At 34.6% G+C, this 22,525-nt stretch overlaps 3 long non-coding RNA genes across 4 annotated transcripts in view; 2 read left to right on the forward strand and 1 right to left on the reverse strand.

Annotated features, from left to right (window-relative positions):
* Positions 1-22,525, forward strand: part of LOC126614553 (uncharacterized) — an 82,153-nt gene that overhangs the window by 55,773 nt on the left and 3,855 nt on the right. The gene's annotated exons all lie outside the window — the stretch shown is intronic.
* On the reverse strand, positions 10,153-15,108 carry LOC126614546 (uncharacterized). 2 transcript variants are annotated; one of them, XR_007620418.1, is made up of 8 exons: positions 15,094-15,108; positions 12,861-14,915; positions 12,118-12,376; positions 11,539-11,777; positions 11,217-11,435; positions 10,991-11,089; positions 10,810-10,893; positions 10,153-10,733 (listed from the first exon to the last, which is right to left on the reverse strand). It is a non-coding gene; the product is annotated as an uncharacterized LOC126614546 (long non-coding RNA). The 2 variants fall into 2 exon arrangements; XR_007620419.1 differs by lacking the exon at positions 15,094-15,108 and having other exon boundaries at positions 11,535-11,777; positions 12,861-14,751.
* On the forward strand, positions 21,813-22,252 carry LOC126614547 (uncharacterized). The gene is made up of 2 exons (XR_007620420.1): positions 21,813-22,020; positions 22,183-22,252. It is a non-coding gene; the product is annotated as an uncharacterized LOC126614547 (long non-coding RNA).

The raw sequence follows: 22,525 nt of genomic DNA on the forward strand, positions 1-22,525 counted from the left end.
GTTGTTAGAGTTTTAATATTGAAAGTGTCCTATTATCAAGGGTACGATGCATGGACACGGGAGAAAACCTCCGTATCCCGTATCGGACACTCTGAGGATACGGATACGCGAAGGATACGTGTGGATACACGCCCGATACGTATCGGAATGAAGAGATACGTATCGAACTGATAAGATACGCGTATCGTATTGTCCAGATACAAGTATCCTACATTTCGGATACGTTTGATACTAAAATAGGAGGATAATTAGAAGAAAAATAAAAAATAATCACAATAAATCCGCAGAATCGTGATTGATCGAAGTTAGGTAACTGAAATCACTCTAAAATCGGAGGATAATTAGAAGAAAAAAAAAATTGGATTTATCTCCCGAACCTCAGAATCAGAAATCACTCTACTTGGGAGACTTTCACGAATCAGATCGTCGTCTGCAACAGTTCCGTCATCTCCGTCGTCTCTATCTTCTCCGTCTGCAACTGCTCCGTCGTCTTCTTCGTCTCTGTCTGCAACTCCTGGTGAGTGAGTGGTGAGCTTTCGTTTTCAGTTTCACTTTGTTTATAGTTAAACTGTGAAACCGAAACCGTTCTCTGAAACAGTGAAACCGAAAGTCTGAAACTGAAAGCTTAATCTGATATAAAGCCTTTTGCAGTTTTGCTTTTCGAAAGTTGAAAAACTAATATAATATGTATATCACTACCCATAACCCGACCCGACACGACACGACACGAAATTAACAGGTGTTCGGGTCGACACGATAACGAAACGGGTCGTTATCGGGTAACCCGATAAGCACCTGTTAAGATAACGGGTTGGTTCGGGTATACACGTGGGTAACACGATACACGATAAGCAAAATATTAATTTAATAATTTTATAACCCTAAAAAAAATACTATAATAATTATATTTAATAATTTAACAATTTTATACCACTAAAAACTATAATAATTATATATATATATATATATATATATATATATTAAATTAACTATAATAATTATAATAATTATATATACTACAATAAGTATACCCCAAAAATATTAACTATAATAGTTATACATATACATATATATATATATATATTAAATTTTATACCCCTAAAAACTATAATAATTATACATACAAAATAAATAGATTTAAATCTACTTAATAAATAAATAAATATATATACACACACACACACACCATTGAATTTCATGGGATACGAATTATACAAAACTAATTTCAATGATCCAACCGTCAAACTTGTTTGTATATGCTTCGAGATCACATCAGCAAAAAATTACAAAAAAAAACATTCACAGATCAAGTAACGAGATAAAACTTTCCGACGGTTATAAACGAAAAATCACGATTTAACGGTTATTTTATCTCCGATTTTAATGATTTTTTACAGCTACACTCCTTGACTCTATATGAATACAATGAATGAATTCGATCTTCAATTTAAAATATTTACACTAGTGGATACCACAAAATCTTATGTTATACTTAATGAAAATATGAATAAACTCTTAAGTATTAGTGAATCTATTGTTTTGATGAGATACGCATTTTACGAAACTAGTTTCAACGATCTAACCGTCAAATTTGTTTGTATATACTTCAAGATCGCATACGTCAAAAATTGCAAAAAACAAACATTCAGAGATCAACTAACGAGACAAAACTTTTCGACGGTTATAAACGAAAAATCACAATTTAACGGTTATTTTAACTCCGATTTTGATGATTTTTTACGCCTACACTCCTTGACCCTATATGAATACAATGAATGATTTCGATCTTCAATTTAAAATATTTACACTAGTGGATACCACAAAATCTTATGTTATACTTGATGAAAGTATGAATAAACTCTTAAGTGTTAGTGAATCTATTATTTTGATGGGATACGCATTCTACGAAACTAGTTTCAACGATCTAACCGTCAAACATGTTTGTATATACTTCAAGATCGCATACGCCAAAAATTGTAAAAAAACAAATATTCAGAGATCAAGTAACAGGACAAAACTTTTTTACGGTTATAAACGAAAAATCACGATTTAACGGTTATTTTAACTCCGATTTTGATGATTTTTTACATCTACACTTCTTGACCCTATATGAATACAATGAATGAATTCGATCTTCAATTTAAAATATTTACACTAGTAGATACCACAAAATCTTATGTTATACTTGATGAAAGTATGAATAAACTCTTAAGTATTAGTGAATCTATTGTTTTGATGAGATACGCAGTTTGTGAAACTAGTTTCAATGATTCAACCGTCAAACTTGTTTGTATGTGCTTCGAGATCACATATGCCAAAAATTGCAAAAAAACAAACATTCAGAGATCAAGTAAAAGGACAAAACTTTTCGACGGTTATAAACGAAAAATTACGATTTAAAGGTTATTTTAATTCGATTTTGATGATTTTTACAGCTACACTCCTTGACCCTATATGAATACAATGAATGAATTCGATCTTCAATTTAAAATATTTACACTAGTGGATACCACAAAATCTTATGTTATACTTGATGAAAGTATGAATAAACTCTTAAGTGCTAGTGAATCTATTGTTTTGATGGGATACGCATTCTACGAAACTAGTTTCAACGATCCAACCGTTAAACATGTTTGTATATACTTCGAGATTGCATATGCCAAAAATTGCAAAAAACTAACATTCAGAGATCAAGTAACGAGACAAAACTTTTAGACGGTTATAAACAAAAAATCACGATTTAACGGTTATTTTAACTCCGATTTTGATGATTTTTTACAGCTACACTCCTTGACCCTATATGAATACAATGAATGAATTCGATCTTCAATTTAAAATATTTACACTAGTGGATATAACAAAATCTTATGTTATACTTAATGAAAGTAAGAATAAACTTTTAAGTGCTAGTTAATCTATTGTTTTGATGAGATACGTATTCTACGAAACTAGTTTCAACGATCTAACCATCATACTTGTTTGTATATGGTTCGAGATCGCATACGCCAAAAATTGCAAAAAACAAACATTCAAAGATTAAGTAACGGGACAAAACTTTTCGAAGGTTATAAACGAAAAATCACAATTTAATGGTTATTTTAACTCCGATTTTGATGATTTTTTACAACTACACTCCTTGACCCTATATGAATACAGTGATTGAATTCGATCTTCAATTTAAAATATTTACACTAGTGGATACCACAAAATCTTATGTTATACTTAATGAAAGTACGAATAAACACACTAGTGGGTCACTTTCATTAAGCTTTGAGTTTCATTGGCAATGTTTAAACTTTTGAGAAAAGCTTTACAACCTTGAAAACAAAAACGCTTTCATTTTGCATATCCTTGCACATTTAATATTTGTAATAGATTAGTAGTGTATGGATGTATTTTTTATGAGGCTCTTATTTTCAAGTGTAGATGTAGTATTTAAGCGACAATTGTGTTTTAATGTTTCGAAGTAATATTTATGTGACAATGTGTGGTATGTGCAAATTTAAGAAAAAAAATATTTTTCTTAACGGGTCATAACGGGTCGGGTCACTTTACCCAACGGGTAAAGTGACCCGACCTATTAAGGACCCGTCCGTTAAGATAACAGGTGTGACACGACACGACCCGTTAAGATAACAGGTGTTACACGAACACGACTGACCCGACCCGTTTGCCAGGCCTACCCATACCCACAATAATATATTATAATACTCATACCACTACCCATCCCATAGTCCATTCGAATTTGATGAATCCTTCGAATCTGATGAAGCCTGTTGCTTTTCTCTTTTTAACTTTTTGTATTATTATAATATTATTGTATTTTACATATTATAATATATTATTGTGTAGTGGTATCAATGTTTAGTTTATAATAAGTTTATGTATATGCTTTCATGATGTGTTTTTTATCTCATATATATTTGAATGCTTATTTTATAATGTTTTAGATATATTTATTTGTTTATATTTTTTAATTGTCGTATTCCTGACGTATCGTGTTCTCGGTTATAGAAATTTGACGTATCCCCGTGTTGTATCGTGTCGTATCCTCGCATCTGTGTCCGTGTCCATGCATCGTAGCGAACCTATTATGGGGCTAAGAGGACAGCCGCCCCTCCTCTAGCCGGAAAAGAAGCCCAGGAGTCTGATTTTCTGTGCTGCCACACCTCTGGTTCTATCGGAAATGAGGTTTGGTTTGCTGAAGGAAGAGGAGCCTCCATGTCCCAACGAAAAAGATGATGCAGAGAGACTCATTTTCTCTCTCCCTCGTGACAAAGTAACATTTTTGTATTCTTTAGTTGTCATCCTATGAGCTTCTGCCACCTTCAATACTATTCACTAAAGGGCTCCTTATGAATTGGGAGGTGATATATATATATATATATGCCGACAAAAAAATCGGGAGGTGTGGCGCCAGAAATATTACAACCATTAGCATGTCTACATCACTCAGCCTACGCTTTTTAGCACTTGCATGTCTACACCAAATATATTACATCAGTTACCACTTGCATGTCTACATCACAAAAAAATTGTGATGTTTTTTTTTTTTTAAATATAGCTTATGAAAAAATTTAAAATATTAAATGTGTTTGACAAAACAAAAAAGAAATATTTTTTATAAAATATCTGTTGGCAATGATTGTAAAAAAGTATAGAAAGGAAAAGTCTACCATGTTTCTAAAAGCAATGCCTTTTTATTTCAAAATATAGTAATCGGTGTCTATTTAATAAAGTTTTCAAATAACAAGTGCATCCCCATATATTTTAAAAAATTACAATTATTGTCCTTATATAATTCTCTTTGACAATTATTATCTCACATTAAATATCATATCATGTTTAGTCATTTAACATATTCATATCATGTTTAGTCATTTAAGATATTATTTTTATTTATTAAAAGCACTTTTATCAAAAAGGTAAAGCAAGCACTCAACACTTTATTTTACAGTTATTTATTCTCAAAACGCAGCAGAAACATGTTTTTTCAAAGCACAACAATAGCAAATTATCCCTTATAAACATGTTTAACACCATTAATTCTTTTAAAATTTATAATAATTTTCATAAGACTTCTCAAAAATATTTCTTAAAGCACTACAGACTAGTAATCACTTGAATTTTCATCTCATACCATCAAATTACTAAGACACTAATTAAAGCAAAAATTCTAATACTTTTATATGTTGTATGCTAAATAAACCCAAACTCCTAATTTAAGTATAATTTTTTCATTGTAATTAGACACTTATTTATATAATATATAATAATTTACTTAAATCTGTCTAGTCTGCCTATGCCTCACCTAGGCGCTAGTGCCCAATCAGGTGTCCAACTAGCACCTAACTTTGTTGCTGTTGCGCTCGACGTTTCTTTTTTATTCCCTGGAAAACCAACAAAACAACGCCATTTAGGTGTTTAATTAAAAATAAATAAATTCTACCTCTTCAGTCTTCACTCGTTTCCCTTTTTTAAACTCCACAAATTAGAGCACACCATGTGGTATGACTGTGACATGTAGGATGTTACTTTCAATTCATGTGTTTCGAAGAGGTAATACGAATTTATAGTCCTAAGCCTTTCTAGAAATTAGTAGCAGGAAAACTATATTGCTAGCATACTCACTCCGGATTTCGGTTATTGTATGTGTTGTTATTCAGTTTTGGGAGTTTTTGGGTAGCAAATGGCTTAGCATTTTAGTGGGATACGTGGGGTATTTATAGGAGGGTGACCAGCCATACACCTTGTTCATGGGATTATTTTTGTTCCTTCTCAATCAGGTTCAAATTCACTGAAAATGTCATGGCAATTGCATTTTCAGGTTTCTAGTCCCATACACCTTCTCCATCAAATATAACATTGTTTGACACAAAAACCTTCTTGATTGCTAAGTTACAAACTTTGTAACCCTTCACAACTTCGCATAACCAACAGAGATCTCTTTCACAAAAGTTTTATCCAGTTTTATCTCAGTTGTCCAGGAACATGATTGTAACAAATGCAGCCAAACACTCTGAGATGTTTTATTCTTGGCTTTCTACCACTAAATGCATCAAATGGATTCTTGTTCTGCAAAGCTTTAGTTCACATCTATTTAGAAGATATATTGCAGTGTTAGAAGCTTTTCCCCAAAAATCATAAGGTAGATTCTTATCAAGTAACATGCCTTTAGCTATTTCAATAAAGGTCATGTTCTTCCTCTCAGCAACACCATTTTGTTTAGGCGAATAAGCCACTGTCAGTTGCCTTTCAAGGCCTAGATCATCACAGAAGCTTTGAAACTCTAGAGAAGTATATTCTCCTCCTCAGTCACGTCTTGATTTTTGAATTTGAAAACCACTTTTAAGCTGAACCATAGCTTTAAAGCTTTTAAATACACATAATACGCCTGACTTAGGCTTTAAGAAATATAGTCAGCACATTCTGGTATGGTCATCAATAAATATCAGAAAGTGTCTATTTCCAACAAGTGTAGCGACCTGCATAGGACTACATACATCAGAGTGTATCAACTCCAATGACTTATTTGCTCTCCAAGTCATCTCCTTACTGAATGCCTCTCAGTGATGTTTTCCTACAATGCATCCTTCATAGACAACATTTGATTTCTTCAATTTAGACAGGCATAATACCATTTCCTTATCAGCCAACATATGCAAACTCTGAAAATTCAAGTGACCAAATCTTTTGTGCCACTCTCAAGAGTCTTCTTCAGCTATTGCTTTCAATGCAGATGGCATTATATCCTTCATGATGAGAGGAAAACATATGTTTCCTGTCATTTGTACTGCGACCACATGTCTTTCAAGGCTTCTATCTTTAAATATTTCAACTTTATCATCTCTAAACAATAAGAAATATTCATGCTCTAACATTTGGCCTACACTTAGCAAGTTTTTATCTAAATCAGGAACAAGCATAACCTCTTTGATATGCCTTGTACTATTTTTGGTTTCAATCACCAAGGTTCCTTTTGCAACAGCTTGTAATATCTGTATGTTTCCCATCTTAAGCCATGTAGTGCCACTTAGTACTACAGTCTAGTGCTATCCGCCTCCCCGATTAATGCCTAGGCATTTGAAAATTAAGAAAGGGTGTCTAGACCTGATGAGGCACCCACCTAGACTACCTAGGCACCTGCCTAACCCGTCCAAACTTGCCTAGGCACCCGGTTAGGTTGCGACTACTTAAACAGAAAATAGATAACTTTCATTTTCTATTTTACTTTTTTCAATTAATTGGAAGAGACTTGTTGAATAGTTAAATGAACACACATTACATGCTTGTTCCGCATGTTTTCATTATGTTCCAATACTTCATAATTATATGTCATTCTATTTTGTAGTTTATGATGAAATTATATATATTTTAAGTGCAAACGGGACACTTATTTACACGAAACATAATAGATTTACTTAAATCCACCTAGTCTGCCTAGGCACCTAAACCGCCTAGCCGCCTAGGCGCTAGGCTCCAGCCCGACGCCCGACTAAAGCCTAGCGTTTTTTAGAACCTTGCTTGTCAGTGAGAGGTCTTAGATTTGATTCTCGCCAAAGGTGAATTTGAACCTCATTATTGTTAGCCCATTGTGAAGATAAGCACACCTCATCCCCCTTAGTGTATAGATAATATCGGTTGTTTAAAAAGAAAAAAGTCATGTAGTCACATTTCTGTCTTCATCAATCAACATTGATTCATGTAAAGTCATGTGATTGTTGTATCCATTATCTATATACCAGACATGTTCATTCTTGACAGTTGTTGCGGAATCGCAAGCAAAGAACATACTAGTGCCTTTTCCCCCCTCCTTGACATAATGAACATGTTTGACCATTTTACTCCTACAATCTTTGGCAATATGCCCAAACGTATCACATTTGTGACACTTTGGATTTAAACCAGCATTCACCAAAATGTAAATTTGCACAAATCTTGCAATCTCCTTTACTACCATAGTTCTTTACAATCACATTTGGCTTCTCATTTTGTTTCACATAGTGTTTCTTCTACTACTTATTCTTCCAAGGCTTATTGCCTTTATAACCACCAACTTGTGAGTTCTGTTTTGGTTGAATACTTAGGCTACTAAATGCTCTTTCATTCACCTCTCCATCTTCAGCATGTCTCATTCATCTTTGCTCAAAACCTTTGGGTGTTGTTGTAGACTCAGTTGGATCAATCTCACTGATTTTCTTTGTACCCTCAATAAAAGATACAATAGTAACCTAAGTAGGAGTGAGGCTAATGTACAACTTCTCTACCATAATTTTATTTAACAAATCCTCTCCGTGCATTTTCATTTGACTCACCAAAGCAAACTATCTAGTCCAATAATCAAATAGAGATTCACCATTACTCATTCTAGCATTCTCAAAATCAAGATGAATACCTTGTAATTTCATTGCCATGACCTGATAATCGCCTTTGTATTCCTGCTTCAACACATCCCAAGCTTTGTTAAATGTCTCTTGATTCGCAATCCTGAAAAAAAAATTTGTCACTCACTGTACTTTGAATTAACCTCAGGGCTTTTGCATCTCTGGAAATAAGATCCTGAGCAACAATCAGCTACTTCTCAACCATTTGCTTCTCATCTGAGGGAAGTTCATAGCCATTTTCAGCACAACCCAAGAGATTGTGAGACTTGAAGATAGTCATCATTTGACACACAAAAATTCATAGTTGACACTATTGAAAATCAGAGCTTGAATATCAGCTCCAGATCCAGACATTTTGTTCTTCAATTTATTTGAGCTCTTGGTTGAAAGCTCAAAGAACATTTCTCAGATCATGCCCCTCATTCAATTCAAACCTAGCTCTAAGGCCATGTTAGTGTGTTTAGGGGTGATGAACTCGATTTCCAATAAGATTTAACTCATGAAATCACTGAGAATGTGATCGTCGAATTGTAGAGAAATGGAAGAAAGATGGTCACCAATGTAATCTCTCAAGAATATATCTACATTGGATTCTCTCTCTCTCTCTAAAATATGTTAAAAAGAAAGCATGAGGAGCGTGTGATATAGCTGTTTCTAGGCATCACACCTCAATAACAACGGCACACATGAGTTGCACATGATCAAATTAAATCAATTATAAAACAAGACATGTGGCACAATCTACACCATTTAGATGTTATAATCGTGACCATCCATTAGAAACTTTGCGAACTTAAACTTCAAAAAAAATCCTGAGATTTTTTTTTTGGTCAAATGATAGATTTGTTAGATTAGATGTTAGATTAAGGAGCCGACAGGGTTTGAACTTGTTGGAAATATTTTTGATAAGGATGCTACTTCTCCTACAACAAATCACATAAAATAATGTTAGTATATCACAATTTTATCACCTCAATTTATTAAATAAAATAAACCAAATAAAATAAAATACTTAACTTCTGTAGGTAGAGAACGTTCTTCGTCGATCCTCAATTAGAACAAGATTTTAGGTTGAGGTGTGTAGTCACTGTCCTTAAGAGTAGATTGCCCCTCTAAGACAATGTCTCGGTGTAGCAGGTTATGGCGCCCTACCATCCAGGATACAACAACCTATAATCATCTTAAGCGTACACTCACAATACTTGGATCGTACGAACAACTTGATTTTCCTTTGGCATATGAGAGATGAAATTATAATAGCATTTGAGAGAATACAATAAATCAAGAGAGGAGAGGAAGGTGGGATTCCTTTAATTAGGTGAGGTTTGTAGGAAAGAAAATATTTGAAGTCCAATAGCAAAAGGAGTAGTCTAGGTAAAGATCAACATAATCCTTACGGCATGAAGAGTTGTTTTTATATAGAACATGATAAAGGTAAACATGATCCTTGCGCAAAGGTCGTGAAAAAAGACCTCGTGCGACGAAGAAGTCCACATTCGTTGCGCGAAAGGTATACGGACAAAGGCTTTCGTCGCATGATATAAAAGGGTACAAGTGTTTTGTGATGAGAATTTCTGGAGACGTCTAAAATTCGTCTCGAAAATCTTTGCACGACGAAACATGTAACACGCGTGTGGTTTTACACGACGATAGGTATGCGTCGCGCAAGTGTAATTTTTAATAAAAAATAATAATAATAAATAGAATAAAAGGAATATTATTAAAAATATATATTTCATACAATTCAGAAGAAAAAAAAACAAATTAATGAATAAAAAACAATTTTTTTATAATATAAATAAAAATGTACAAACAAATACAAAGTTTAAAAAGAAAGAGGGAACAAAAACTATGAAAAAAATAAGGAATAATCTATACGCAAGTCATTTAGAGGTGCTTGGTAATCTTGCTGCTAGAAGAAGGTGGGGTTAGGGACGGGGTCGAAGGTCGACGGGCCTGATTGCTGTGTATGCACGGTATGGAGGGGCTCTGACGGTCGTGGTGCAAAAAAACTGGGGAGACGGATCCCGGAGGAACTAAGGGCTTGTACAAACATTCACATTTAAGACATGTACGATGCAAGCTCACTCCTCATGCTAGCGACTTCCTGCGTCAAAGTCATAACCTCGCCCTTCGACTGCAAGGATGAAGATGCTCTACTCTCCCTCCACCTGGCATTTCCCATCCCCCGACAATATGTCCCTTGCGTCCGACCAAAAGTGTGGTTGAACGTCTCTGTAAGGATGTGAAACCCCGCATCTTCAGAGGGATCCACAGATCGATTGGCGTGTCCTGGGGAAGCTGGGAGGCGAACTCCTGAAGCGACTAACCCTTCTCCACCATAGTCGCCTATGAAAAAACATGGATTATTAATAGAAAACAATTTGAAATCATTAGTATAAATCTTTAATGCATAAGAAATTACTTGCAAGAAGTAACTCGGTCAACTCATCCCAGGCCGAACATAAACGTTAGCAAAGACATCGATCTCCGGGAATTTTGAACCCTCCTGAAATAGAAAAGATAAGGAAAATGTTAGTACGAAAACAAACAAAAAACATTATTAGCGACATTTTAAAATTGGAAATAAAAGCTGTAATATATACCTTCTGCCACGCCTACATCCTATATGAGAAAGGCCTTAAACCCGAATGGTGGAAAAGAGTCTTCTTCTCCCGATTGCCCTTGTTCGCCTTCGCCTTCTTCTGTTATACACAAAATAAACATATTAGTCGTAATATTTAAAGAACATAAAAAATTTTAAAAAATCATAATAAACATTAGTAAAAATTTTAAAAAGTAACATGAAAGAAGTCCTAATTAAAAACGCACCACATAGACCGGCTCCTGAAAATGACCGCAAAGTCAATCCCAATTATCTTGTCGGTCTTCGAGCTCGTTCAGGCAACCCTCCTCGAGAGCGACCTGCGGATCACTAAACATCTCGAAATACTGGTGCAAGTCACTCTTCCACAACTTGTAGCGTTCGGAGTATAGCCGATTGAGGTACGTCAACATGTCCTCGTTGATGTCATCCAAATTGTAGTTTGTCTACATGTAACAAATATTATGAAAGTATTATTAATAAAAGACATTAATAAATATAAATATATAAATTTTAGATGAAAAGCATTAAAAAGGCAAAAATACTTACTAACAAATGATTGCGCACCGTGTTCTTCACCTTCTCTGGCATCGCCTTCCAAGACTTCCACTGCATAGGGCAAAAGGTCCGCACGACGTGCCCAATGTCATGGGCCAATGCACTATGCTACTCCGTCGTTGGTGTTGTCCGATGTCGCTCATCATATCCGATTGTGATACGATCATTGGTCACCCGGGTGACCTTCGCTGTCTTCAATTGCCGACAAGGTCCCCAGGTGTTTTTCTTGGCTGCAAAGAAATGAAAAATTAACGTTAACCCAAAACTAATAACAAATCATACTAAAATTTCTGCATAACCTCCATATAATGAAAACATTTCCCAAAACCCTAAAAATAACATAAACAATATACATATCCAACACAATGATCACAACAGTTTAATAATAGGTTCGGAACGATGACAACAATAAACAATATATATATATATATATATATATATATATATATATATATATGATAACTTTTTAATCCTTAAATGACATAACTTAACAAACTGAACCTAAAATAACAAAACTAAGTTAACATGGGAATGAGGTAGTAAATTAGGATAGTATACCTAGCTGTGTACCGGAGGCATTGGTTGTGGATCCCGTTGGCGACATCTGGTATGGAGTGCGGGGGCACCGGTGAGCACGTCGGGCGCTAACAGGTAGCACCACGTAAGAAGTCGAATATGCCGGTGCCAGTAGGACTGGAGGACCAACTGGGTCAATCGGATTCATTGACCTATGGTCCATCTCTGCCGAAGCAGTGGCGGCAGTAGTAGGTGTAGTCGTCGATCAAGGTGTAAAACTCATCGCCTTCTGGGTTCTAATGAGCTATTACATCTACAAAATTGGAAATAAATTTGTTAGATTACAAAGATTTAAATTACCGTACACATGCATAATAATTTCTACTTAAATTTAAAACGAAATTTAAAAACCCTAATTCTAAACCCAATTCAAGTTTGGCAGAAACAAAACTTTAAACTGATCTACTATACACAAACTAATCAATGTCATATAGGATCAGTGGTGGATCAAAGATTTTAACTTAGGATGGTCCCAATATAAAAGCTCCAAATAAAAAATAAAAAAACAAGTGCTAATTGCCTGGTCTATAAGACTATAAAACTCCATGTGCCTCTATCCATTTGAACTGTAGAACAGTTAAAATTTGAGTAAAAATTGCAACTACGCTGAAAGCATGCTATTCATATGCAGCATCAGTAGGTGTAGCATCATTGATGCACCATCAGTAGGTGCAGCATCATAACAGGATGGCAAAATTATTTAATGGACAGATTCAAAGAGAGTACAAACTACAAACCTTTTCGACCAAGAAGAAGAGGACCAGCGGCTAGCCTCCAGAGTCCAGACCAGAGCTTTACACGGAGAAAAAATGTAGATTTTCACCAGAGATGTCGTCGACTCGTCGCCCCGCCCGTCGGTGCAATAGTGAACAGAAACTAAAGTGCAGCAGAGAGTTGATCGATGCCGTAAGGAATAGAAGCGGGCCGAGCGGCAGACGATTAGATATTATTGGTAAAGTGAAGGTTCTGAATGCTGAATGAGTTGATTGCTTTATCGTGTGAGGGTTCTCATGTGACTCGTGAGTGAGGTTTTAAATTTTTTTAATGACTTGGCTCAAACCGAAGTCGTTTTGGACAATTCATTTTGCAAAAAAATTGGCTTTCTTCTTTCTCCTCATGAAATGCACAGCCTAATTGAGTTAATCTATTCAATTATTTAAAAACTCAAACAAGAATTAAAGCCTAATTGAGTCCAAATACATAACTTATAAAAAAAAACCTTAAATTTAAATAGTGTCCTTAAAAACAAAAATTTAAAACTACTATTTCGATGGTGCTCCATTCTGCTTAACGTCATAGCGCCACCGGTTGTAACCTCCCTCCAACGCCGCCTCCATCAACTTCATCCACTCTTTGTTCGTATCATCATCAAGAGTATACTTACAATGTTACACATATATGCAAATAATTCATTCCAACATATAACAAAAAAAAATTCACAAAATTAATTATTGATCCATCAACAGCATAATTACTAATAATTCATCCATCACCACCTTCTTGATACAATCGTGCACATATTTCCTAGAACGCCACTCAGCAGTAGAACAATTATTCCCCATGGCTACAACAATTGCATGTGCGAACTCCACAAGTTGTCTCAAATCATACGGGTTGGTGATGGATAGCCAGTCAAGCATATATAGAATTTTAGTTGACTAGTGTTGATGACTAGCCAGTCAAGCGTATATAGAATTTTAATTACAGGATATTTCACTTGGAACCAATTTCATGCTTGAACGTGTGTATTGTGTAAACTCTTCACTATTAATAAGAACTCATCTACCCTCTATATCTTTACATATTATCCTCACTAGGTGACGGGAATAACTTTGTGAAGGTGACAAACTTGACACCTTACGTCGTTCCATAGTCTCACTTATTTTGTGCATCAACATTATTTGTAAATAGTCTCTTACAAGCAATTGAGCCCGCGTGTGCCATCAGTTTTAAAATTGTGTTAAACAGGTGGAATATATTAAAATCTATTAGAATCCTTATGTTCAACAAAGAATTAAAAATAGGTGTTTATAATACATAGCAAAAGTTTTAAAAATATGTACAATACAATCCTCGACCAATTCAAGCGTACACTTTTTCTTTTCTTCTATCAAAATTGTCATGCAACCCAAAGTCATATGCAAAGTCAGCTAACTGAAAACATTTGTGTTCAGTTGTGTAAAAAGTTGATCACGCTTTAATTGAAAAAATAATCGTTAATACAATTAGGAAAGAAGGGAAAGATGATTCTCATGAGGAGTTAGAAATATTTTGACTTCAACAAGAAGATATTGACAAGGTTTTACATACGTACCTGCAAGCTCAAAGCTGTAGTATTATCTCCAAAAGAAATAATAAATAAATAAAATAAAATTATTCCATCTTAAAATTTTATTTGTGGCGTAGCTTATTATTGTCCTTATTAACAAAGGAAAACTAATAAAAAATTGCTTAAAAACTTTGAGCTTTAACGATAACGACAAAATAAAAGGTAAAGTGAATAGTACCAGGATTGACTTTTTAGTGTAAAATTGTGGTTTTTTGTTAAAGTGAACAGTACCATGAGTTTTTCGTAAAAGTTCCATATTAACAATTACTACCATGTCGAAAAGAAAAGAATGAGGTGCTAATTATACACCTTTGAAATGAAGTTGCTAAAGTTTTCATATTACCAATTGATTAAATCACAGACCTGGATGTTTGTGGGTGTAGGTATCCCATATGCTTGGTCGTCTTCCATCTTTTACTGCACCTTCATACTGAAATATACATACATGCATATTCGTAGTGTACTACCACACACGCAAGGAAGATGTCAACATTATAATTCATGCATGGATGCTAAATGCATGTATAAAATGTACCAATAAAATGGTAAATAATCCCAGAAGATATATATATATATATATATATATATATATATATATATATATATATATATATATATATATAATACATATATATATTGACCTGGTAAGATGCAGAACCTGTGCCAAATATGAACCCTGGTTCAAAACTGTTGCGATTGAGGAATTTGCAATAAACAGGTGGATCCGTATTAGCAGCTTTGCTATTTTGTTTTTTGCTCTTCATGCAAAGCCAATGAGTAGCAGCACACCAAAGAGCAAAGATCTTGAATATTTCATTGCCATAACTTGGGAATTTTGATATCGATCGAGATAATTAAGTTGCCTCTTCCTGGAATATTGCATGGGGTTTATATAGAGGAAGGGAGGAAGGGATATGGTGTCTACGTACCTGCTCATGAGAATAGTAAAGGGTTAAAATTCGTAAACAAATTGAATTTTGAAGTCCTAGTTTAAAGACCAGGTCATGGTCTGTAGTTTAAAAGAAAGCACGTTTACCTGCGTTTTCCAACAAGAGAAAAATATTATCTGCGTTCATTTTTCTGGATTTTTATATTATGTCTGCCAACTGTTGAAGCCATGACTTCTGAAGGTCAATATGGACGATCAGTGATGAGATTTTTCGCATGCGCCCGGCTCCAGCTACAGTGACTTGTTCAAACAGTAGAAAATTATTTGACCCATAGAAATTTATGACCCGAATTCTTTACGTAAGTACATAACCGATAAGGTTGAAGAATTTAATTTTTGAATTAAATCCTGATATTTTTCTTCTTGTTAGAGTTTTAATATTGAAAGCGTCCTGTTATCAAGGGTACGATGCATGGACACGGGAGAAAACCTCCGTATCCCGTATCGGACACTCTGAGGATACGGATACGCGAAGGATACGTGTGGATACGCGCCCGATACGTATCGGAATGAAGAGATACGTATCGAACTGATAAGATACGCGTATCGTATTGTCCAGATACAAGTATCCTACATTTCGGATACGTTTGATACTAAAATAGGAGGATAATCAGAAGCAAAATAAAAAATAATCACAATAAATCTGCAGAATCGTGATTGATCGAAGTTAGGTAACTGAAATCACTCTAAAATCGGAGGATAATTAGAAAAAAAAAATTTGGATTTATCTCTGATGCGAGAATTAACTTAACACACAAATTAAACCCTCTTGTTGTCAAATTGTAGTAATAATGCAAGTAGGAATCGCTATAAACCGGGGATTAGGAGGGCTTACTAAAACCTCTAAACTAACTTAAAAACATAAAAACAAAGTTAAAAACGTTTGAATAGACTTAAAGAACTCAAAACAGGTTCACAAGACTCAGAATAATTTAAAGACACTCAAAACTGCCTAAAAACACAAACTAGGCAGTTTCTGACTCTAACACAACTTTGGACGAAATTTGGGTTTTGACTTGACTCAGAACACTCTAAAACACAAACAAAACAGATTTTAAACACTTTGAAACAAGAAAGTAAAGGGGGGATTTTAGTTTTGATGAATTTGAAACAAATAAACAAGTTATAAAACTAGGCAGATTGTAAAACGAATTTAAGAAATAAGATGATGGATGGATTAGTTAGAGGTCTGTTCTTCACACTTGTATATGAATTGATTTCCAATTGCTTTTCAATAAACTATGATGCTCAACACCCCAGATTAATTAGGTACGCTTAAATTAATCCTCAGATTTTCCTAATTTCATTGAATTGGATGATTGCATACAACAACCCAAAGCATTCCCCACAAGTTCCCTACATGAATTGCATAATAGAGATACAAGCAAGAATCATTAAGTTCTATGAAAATCATAAGCATTGACGAAACACTTGTAACTATGAATTGCATGAAACTTATGCCAAGAATTCAATTAACGCGATTGTGATAAACAACCTTCACTACTCATGAATATAAACTTGTAACGATTAGGTGAAACTCATTTATATTCTAGCATCTAATTCATGCATGAAAACTAAGTATGCATCCTTAATAAACATACAAGAATCAGTTATGAATAAAATAGATAATTGAATTGCAATCACAACTTATCAAATCACAATTGGAAGAAATCAATTTAAATCTCAAGCATGTTCATGGCTTCAAACTTCCCCCTAACTAAATAGGGGTTTAGCCACTCATACTTACAAAGCAAAGATAAACAAATTTAAACATTGAAAACAAAAGAAAGAAAACACCTAAAAACGCTCTAACAATCCAATTTGAATGGCAAGCACGTCCAAGGGTCCTCCTTCTTCTCTTTGTAGCGGCACAAGGTGTGGTTTGATGGATGAGTGGTAAATTATGGTGGTGGATGGATATAGGTGAGTTATGGTGAAGGGTGGATGGGTGGATTGTGTTCTCTTTGGTTTTCTTCCCCCTTGTTATGGTGAAGGGTGGATGTATTTATAGGCTAGGGAGAGACCACCATCTAATTAAGGTGGTAGTGATGAGTGTTGTGGTAATGAGTGGATGTAATGGGTGTGGTGGTTGAGTGTGTGATGTCCATGTTTCCCTTTACATTTGCACACACATGACCTCCATCATTTCAACCACAAATCAACCCATTTTCTACCCATGTGTGTGTGTTTCCTTTGCCCATGTGTGTGTGTTTTTCCTTTGCATTTGCACACACATGTTCTTCATTATTTCAGCCAACAATCCACCCATTTTCTGCCCATGTCAAACTGTTCATGCCTTGCCTTTCTCTTTGTGTGTGTGCTGTCCATGTTTCTGAACCTTTCAGTTTTACAATGCCCATAACTTCTTCTAGAAAAATGATATTAACAATCCGTAAATTGCTCCAGAAAATAGACATCCTTAGCTTTCCACGCATATAAGGCTCATTTTCTCATTCATTCTGAGCTATTCGTAACATGCTTTCAAAGTCAGCTAATCTGCACAGGCAGTTTTGACGAATTTGTTACTTAATAATTCACTTATGCTACTTTTCTTTTTTTTGCTTGATAAATCACACAAAACACAAAAACATAGTAAATAACTCAAAAATATAAGGAACTAACTAAGAAAAGACAAGTGAATTTTATGTAAAATATATATAAATATGAGCTTATCAATCTCTCGAACCTCAGAATCAGAAATCACTCTACTTGGGAGACTTTCACGAATCAGACCGTCATCTGCAACAGTTCCGTCATCTCCGTCGTCTCTATCTTCTCCGTCTGCAACTGCTCCGTCGTCTCCTTTGTCTCTGTCTGCAACTCCTGGTGAGTGAGTGGTGAGCTTTCGTTTTCAGTTTCACTTTGTTTATAGTTAACTGTGAAACCGAAACCCATCTCTGAAACTGAAACTAAAAGTCTAAAACCCATCTCTGATTCCCCAAGGACATTACAAAACCCATCTCTGAAACAGTGAAACCGAAAGTCTAAAACTGAAAGCCAGGGCCAGCCTATGCCCAGTGCAGGCAGAGCGACCGTCCAGGGCCCAAAAAATTAGGGGCACCAAAATTATTAGGACGGTATATTTATATATATTTTTATAAGAGTATAAATTTATAAATTTTGGTTCAAAGACATAGAAATTTAACCAAAAGTGGTGGTTTGTCATTTGAAAATAATGAGGAGGTCTTGAGTTCAAAACACCATGTGTGCTTATTTACTTTTCCATTTTTTACAAATTTCTTTTTATAAGAGTATAAATTTATAAAATTTGGTTAAAGGATCAAGAAGTTTAATTAGAAACAATGATTTTTGTTGTTTAAAATTAACAAGAGGTCCTAAGTTCGAAATGCTATGTGCATGTTTATTTTTTTCAATTTTTTCAATTTTTTGTTTGGTTGTTAATTTATTTTTAGTTACTATCTAGTAGCTATGTGGGTTGTTATTTTTAAATATTTGTTTTAATTCAAGTCTAATCTTCAACAAAGAATAATATGTAAACCAAATTTGCAAATTATATGACGTGTCATCAAAATGTTTAATTTAGTGCCCATTCATTAATAATACATATCAATTAAAGACTCGAAAACATCATTATTTTTTAGTCCCATATTGACAAGGTTGGTAAATAAGAAAAAAACATCTCACGATTTATTCAAAAACACATTCAAAGTTCAAATGGAAAACAAAACTCATCATCTATCTACTTGTAAGCCCGAAGTTTTTTTGTTTCCCTCTCTCAATATTAAATAAATTAATCTTTCTGTGTTTTTAAATTATTGAGTTTGAAATATTTTTCTAAGTATAAATTTTTCGATGTCTTATGTGTGAAAATAAATAATTTTCTTCCATGAAGTTAGGGCACTTTTTTTTACGTCGCCCCGAGCCTTAAAAATCTCTGGACCGGCCCTGCTGAAAGCTTAATATGATATAAAGCCTTTTGCAGTTTTGCTTTTCGAAAGTTGAAAAACTAATATAATATGTATACCACTACCCATACCCACAATAATATATTATAATACTCATACCACTATCCATCCCATAGTCCATTCGAATCTGATGAATCCTTCGAATCTGATGAAGCCTGTTGCTTTTCTCTTTTTAACTTTTTGTATTATTATAATATTATTGTATTTTACATATTATAATATATTATTGTGTAGTGGTATCAATGTTTAGTTTATAATAATTTTATGTATATGCTTTCATGGTGTGTTTTTTATCTCTTAACATAAATGTCTCATGTATATTTGAATGCTTATTTTATAATGTTTTAGATATATTTATTTATTTATTTATTTATATTTTTTAATTGCCGTATCCCTGACGTATCGTGTCCTCGATTGTAGAAATTTGACGTATTTCCGTATCGTATCCTCGTATCCGTGTCCATGTCCATGCATACGAACCTATTATGGCGCTAAGAGGACGGTCGCCCCTCTTCTAGCCGAAAAAGAAGCCCAGGAGTCTGATTTTCTGTGCTGCCACACCTCTGGTTCTATCGGAAATGAGGTCTGGTTTGCTGAAGGAAGAGGAGCCTCCTTGTCCCAATGAAGAAGATGATGCAGAGAGGCTCATTTTCTCTCTCCCTCGTGACAAAGTAACATTTTTGTCTTCTTTAGTTGTCATCCTATGAGCTTCTGCCACCTTCAATACTATTCACTAAAGGGCTCCTTATGAATTGGGAGGTGATATATATATATATATATATGCCGACAAAAAAATCGGGAGGTGTGGTGCCAGAAATATTACATCAGTTACCACTAGCATGTCTACATCACTCAGCCTATACGATGATACGACACGATACGACACGGGAATACGTCAAATTTCTAAAATCGAGGACACGATACGTCATGGATGCGGCAATTAAAATATATAAATATATAAATAAATATATCTAAAACATTATAAAATAAGCATTCAAATTTATTGCTCAATATATCTAAAACATTATAAAATAAGCATTCAAATATACATGAGACATTTATGTTAAGAGATAAAAAACACATCATGAAAGCATATACATAAAATTATTATAAACTAGACATTTATACCACTACACAATAATATATTATAATATGTAAAATACAATAATATTATAATAATACAAAAAGTTAAAAAGAGAAAAGCAACAGGCTTCATCAGATTCGAAGGATTCATCAGATTCGAATGGACTATGGGATGGATAGTGGTATGAGTATTATAATATATTATTGTGGGTATGGATAGTGGTATACATATTATATTAGTTTTTCAACTTTCGAAAAGCAAAACTGCAAAAGGCTTTATATTAGATTAAGCTTTCAGTTTCAGACTTTCGGTTTCACTGTTTCAGAGATGGGTTTTGTGATGTCCTCGGGGAATCAGAGATGGGTTTTAGACTTTTAGTTTCAGTTTCAGAGATGGGTTTCGGTTTCACAATTTAACTATAAACAAAGTGAAACTGAAAAATGAAAGTTCACCACTCACTCACCAGGAGTTGCAGACAGAGACGAAGGAGACGACGGAGTAGTTGCAGACGGAGAAGATAGAGACGACGGAGATGACGGAACTGTTGCAGATGACGCTCTGATTCGTGAAAGTCTCCCAAGTAGAGTGATTTCTGATTCTGAGGTTCGAGAGATAAATCCAAATTTTTTTTTTCTAATTATCCTCTGATTTTAGAGTGATAGTTACCTAACTTCGATCAATCACAATTCTGCGAATTTATTGTGATTATTTTTTAATTTTCTTCTGATTATCTTCCTATTTTAGTATCAAACGTATCTGAAATGTAGGATACTTGTATCTGGACAATACGATACGTGTATCTTATCAGTCCGATACGTATCGGGCGCGTATCCACACGTATCCTTCGCGTATCCGTATCCTTGTCCGATACAGGATACGGAGGTTTTCTACCGTGTCCATGCATCGTACCCTTGATAACAGGACGCTTTCAATATTAAAACTCTAACAAGAAGAAAAAGATCAGGATTTAATTCAAAAATAAAATTCTTCAACCTTATCGGTTATGTACTTACGTAAAGAATTCGGGTCATAAATTTCTATGGGTCAAATAATTTTCTACTGTTTGAACAAGTCTCTGTAGCTGGAGCCTGGCGCATACGAAAAATCTCATCACTGATCGTCCATATTGACCTTCAGAAGTTATGGCTTCAACAGTTCGCAGACATGATATAAAAATCCAGATAAATGAACGCAGATAATATTTTTCTCTTGTTGGAAAACGCAGATAAACGTGCTTTCTTTTAAACTGCAGACCATGACCTGGTCTTTAAACTAGGACTTCAAAATTCAATTTGTTTACGAATTTTAACCCTTTACTATTCTCATGAGCAAGTACGTGGACACCATATCCCTTCCTCCCTTCCTCTATATAAACCCCATGCAATATTCCAGGAAGAGACAACTTAATTATCTCGATCGATATCAAAATTCCCAAGTTATGGCAATGAAATATTCAAGATCTTTGCTCTTTGGTGTGCTGCTACTCATTGGCTTTGCATTGACAAATAGCAAAGCTGCTAATACGGATCCACCTGTTCATTGCGAATTTCTCAATCGCAACAGTTTTGAACTAGGGTTCATATTTGGCACAGGTTCTGCATCTTACCAGGTCAATATATATATGTATTATATATATATCTTCTGGGATTATTTACCATTTTATTGGTATATTTTATACATGCAGTTAGCATTCATGCATGAATTATAATGTTGACATCTTCCTTGCGTGTGTGGTAGTACACATACGAATATGCATGTATGTATATTTCAGTATGAAGGTGCAGTAAAAGAAGATGGAAGAGGACCAAGCATATGGGATACCTACACCCACAAACATCCAGGTCTGTGATTTAATCAATTGGTGGCCATACTCACTAGGGAATCAACCATCTCGGTTAATCCTATATTCTAAAAACTGTCATTTTACATTAAACTAAACTCGTCCTTCGCCTCGTGCTTGTCAATTGACTTTCTCAGTTACCGTCCGATGCAGATTGTTTTGTAGCCTTAATAGTTGGAATCTCCTAAGTTTCATCTGACGTAGCCCTTTGCCCTCATGTGCTAACTTCCAATCACATCCGGACCTTGTCAATAACAACAACAAAGCCTTATTC

Source organism: Malus sylvestris, chromosome 3 (genome assembly GCF_916048215.2).
Source record: "Malus sylvestris chromosome 3, drMalSylv7.2, whole genome shotgun sequence".
NCBI lineage: Eukaryota > Viridiplantae > Streptophyta > Magnoliopsida > Rosales > Rosaceae > Malus > Malus sylvestris.